We start from the raw sequence: 4,366 nt of genomic DNA, 5'->3' as shown, positions 1-4,366 counted from the left end.
ATCTCCCCTATCCTCAAGAAAGCCAATCTTGACCCCTCCTCTCTTGCTAACTACCGTCCTATCTCTCTTCTCCCATATGCTTCCAAATTACTCGAGCGGATTGTCTGCAGCCACCTCACCAGACACCTCTCTGACAACTCCCTCCTTCACCCTCTCCAATCCGGCTACCGCCCCCTCCACTCCACCGAGACAGGTCTGGCTAAAGTTACTAATGATCTCCTATCAGCCAAATCCAAGGGTCACTACTCCATACTCATCCTCCTCGATTTCTCCGCGGCCTTTGACACCGTGGACCACCCCCTCCTGCTGCAAACTCTAATCTCTCTCAGCCTCTCTGGCTCTGTCCATGCCTGGTTCACCTCATACCTTGCTAACCGCTCCTTCTCTGTATCCACGTCTGGTTCTTCCTCCACCCCCTCCCCTCTCCCTGCTGGAGTCCCTCAGGGCTCTATTCTTGGCCCTTTAATCTTTTCGCTCTACACTTCCTCCCTTGGGGCTCTCATCTCCTCGTTCGGTCTTCAGTATCACCTATATGCTGATGACATTCAACTATACATCTCTTCTCCTGATCTTTCCTCCTCTCTCGTGTAACTGACTGCCTCTCAGCCATCTCCTCCTGGATGTCCTCACGCTTTCTTAAACTTAACATCTCCAAAACTGAACTTATTGTCTTTCCCCCACCCAGACTCCCTTCCCACCATGACCTCTCTATCGTTGTTAACAACTCCACTATCTCCTCTGTTACCCAACTCCGCTGCCTAGGAATCACTCTTGACTCCGCTCTCTCTTTTGCTCCCCACATTCAATCCCTTGCCCAAGCCTGTCGCTTCCAACTCCGTAACATTGCCCGCATCCGTCCCTTCCTCTCTCAAGATGCCACCAAAACTATCATCCATGCTCTCATCATCTCCCGCCTCGACTACTGCAACCTCCTCCTTACTGGCCTCCCCTGCTCCCACCTCGCCCCCCTCCGCTCTATACTCAATGCGGCTGCGAGACTCATCTTCCTCTCACGCCGCTTCTCCTCTGCCTCCCCTTACACTGGCTCCCCTTCCCCTACAGAATCCTTTTCAATCTCCTTACCACCACTTACAAGGCTCTCTCCCAGTCTACTGCCCCTTATATCTCTAACCTCCTCTCCATTCACACTCCTGCCCGCTCCCTGCTCTCGGCCAATGATCAACGCCTCTCCACTCTGATCACCTCTTCCCACTCTAGAATCCAAGACTTCTCCCGTGCTGCCCCCTTCACTGGAAAGATCTCCCTCGCTCCATCCGTCTCTCATCCAATGTGTGCTCCTTCAAGCGGGCACTTAAAACTCACCTGTTCCTTAAGGCCTACCAACCATCCACTTAACCTCTCATCTCTTCTGTTTCTCCCCTGGCCCCTTTTTTTTCTCCCATTTGCGTCACTGGCTCCCTTCTGTGACGGATTTTTTTACCCTCCCTTAGGATGTAAGCTCGTATGAGCAGGGCCCCTCTTCCCTCCTGTCTCCATACCTGTTCTTCCGCTCCGTCTCTACTGTATTTGCCTGCCCGGAGTTTCTGAAGTACTGGTACTTTGTGTTTATTGTTCTGTACTGTTTTACCCTGTATAGTCTACTGTTCGTACTGTGTACAGCGCTGCGGAAACCTTCTGACGCCTTACAAATAAACAATAATAATAATAATAATGCCCACCCTGGGCTATATCCCAGTTACTCAGAGCATGCATGGTTAAGCTCAGTGAATAAGACATAAACTGTCAGTATAAATGGTTAAAAAGTCCACTTTGGACAACTTATTGTTTAAAAACCTGTTCTGATCCAGCTCTAGCACTTCCACAGAGCTCTACTGCAGGGCTACAGATAGCTTCTAGTGCTTGTTTTTCCTTACGTGAAGGTATAGTTAGGACAATTCAGCTTGAGGCAGCTCTCAGTTTTAGGAACCTACTATACATGGAGGACATGTTTAGTTAAAGTCAGGATATACAAACATAAACAATCCCTTAATTGTCTTTGAGTACCAATGATTTGCACCGATGGGATGCCTTCCCATCATTGGGCAAGGTAACTAAACTATACACACAATGTACTGCGCTCAATTGCCAAAACTGCGGATATACACTGATCAAATGTTATTGGGTGATAGATGTAGGTGCATATAACTCATGCTATTGGTGAAAATACATCAGGGTACAATGCAAATAACAGTGGTCAAATATATAACTCATAAATGAGTGACTGATATAAGGAGGCTGTTTTGAATATGAGACAGTACCATTGGAAAAATAAAAAATAAAAAATGATGAACAGTATGGAAGGTAATGACCAAGGGTTTAATCAGCGATTGGTCATAACATAGTAAACTAAATGACATAGCTCTGTAGCATCATGTTGCCAATCAGAATTAGATAAAAACAGTGAGAAATATATAAAAAAATACCAATAAAAAGTCAATCGTTAAGTCCAAGAGTGTTCCAGCATGAACCCTTTCACAGGGAATCCTAATGAAGTAAAAATCAACTTCCTATCCAAAATGTCACAATAAGATAAATCCAATAGATGAAAAAAACCTTTGGGGAGCACTGAGCAGAGAGCCGGTACTCACAATTCCGGATCACAGGATATACGTGGCAGGGTACCTGACCAGAGACTTGGGGATCCGGGGACCGCGGTCCAGATGATATCCAAACGGTAATTATACCAGTGGAGCTCACAAACCATGTGAGTAATAAAACAGACAGCGGGAAAAACGGAGTGCGTTCCAGCGTGGAACGCAAAATCCGGATATCCTGTTGTGTCTAGCGGATGTGGATGTATCCAACGCGTTTCATCTGCTCTGCAGATTTCTTCAGGGAATGTAGATAATGGGTGGAGATTAGTGTAGTCATTTATATAGTGTGGCCAATGATTGAGTAAATGGATACTTTGGAATTGGTCAGCTGTTAATCGACCATAATGTTAACATTACCAGAAAATGCTTGTATGTTTAAACGAGCATGCTGCAATATTACATAGTGAACATACTGCAATGTTACAGGTGAGCATGTACATAAAACTTGCAGAATACATACAAAGATAACAGCACTAATAATCTTAATAAAAATATACATTCTTACAGGTGAGGAAATAATATTACCTCTGAGTATATCAATAAATATTGTAGGTGTATACAGATAATTAAAATGGAAGGTATGTCTAATTAAACCAATATTAAAACTATACAAAAGAATATTATGTGGCTGACATATACCTCTGTTGGAATGCATATATGATGGAATGTCAGCAACCAAATACAGCAATAAAGTTATAATTTGCAATTATTCTTAGAGAAGATGTATATATGTCATCAATTATTATTCAATTGTAAAACCATGATACAAATATAGGTACATATTGTGTATTGGTACATAGGAGATGACATGCCTTTACACTCAATATCACCGTATTGGGATGTTTCTACTACATGTACTCTAATGTACCAGATGTTCCCGGGAGGTCCCCCATCCCGGTACTAGACCAGCTCCACTCTGCTTGGCTTCCAAGTTCGGTGGGGATTGGGCATTTCCAGGGTGGTATGACCGTAGTCTACATGGAGACACAATACCCAAAGGGACAAAGGTGACATAGGCACTGGATAGTCATCAACTGATAACCAATGATTCACAGTATCCTAATGATATGACATCATGATGTTTTTTGTAGGTTTTTATGAATATGATTGACAGTATGATCAGATCTAGAGGGAATCTGGTGTTTAGTCTGCACTATTTTAGAAGGTTTATCCTTTTTGTATTTAATTCCAAATTTATCTCTCATATATTGTTTTTATCATATGGGATGGTCCTGAATCCACCCTTTTACAATTTCTGAGTCATATCAATGATAATCAATACGGTCTTCAATTTATTGCCAATCACAGCCAATCATCTGTAGAATTTCTTGACTTTTTTATACAAAACAATTGCTTGGCAACCAAAACTTATAGGAAACAAGTAGATGTCAATAGTTACATTCTTTCGACCAGTCAGCACCATCCGCAGTGGCTTAAGAGTATACCATTCAGCCAATTTACAAGGATTAGACGTAATTGCACTAACATACAGGATTATATCACTCAGGGGACTGAATTGAAATCTTATTTTCAGGAGAAACAATATGATCATCACACTACAAAAGGATGAAACTTTAGGCCCTCTAATTCATGCCAAACCTAAAATTGTCTTCAGGAAAGCCCCAGACTTGAAGAAAGTTCTGGTTAAAAATCATATTAAAGATAGTACCATACACACCAACTGGTTGACCCAGATCCAACAGAAATCAGGATTTTATCACTGTGGCAAATGTGTCAATTGCCGTACCACTCAACAAATTATATAATTACTT

The 4,366-nt window shown here is 42.6% G+C and overlaps 1 pseudogene; it reads right to left on the bottom strand.

The window, feature by feature from the left end:
* Positions 1–3,450: 3,450 nt before the first annotated feature.
* Positions 3,451–3,569, bottom strand: LOC142141969 (5S ribosomal RNA; annotated as a pseudogene).
* Positions 3,570–4,366: the final 797 nt, after the last annotated feature.

The sequence above is a fragment of the Mixophyes fleayi genome, chromosome 2 (assembly GCF_038048845.1).
Source record: "Mixophyes fleayi isolate aMixFle1 chromosome 2, aMixFle1.hap1, whole genome shotgun sequence".
NCBI classification, from domain to species: domain Eukaryota; kingdom Metazoa; phylum Chordata; class Amphibia; order Anura; family Limnodynastidae; genus Mixophyes; species Mixophyes fleayi.
This window is presented reverse-complemented; position numbering and strand designations above follow the sequence as displayed.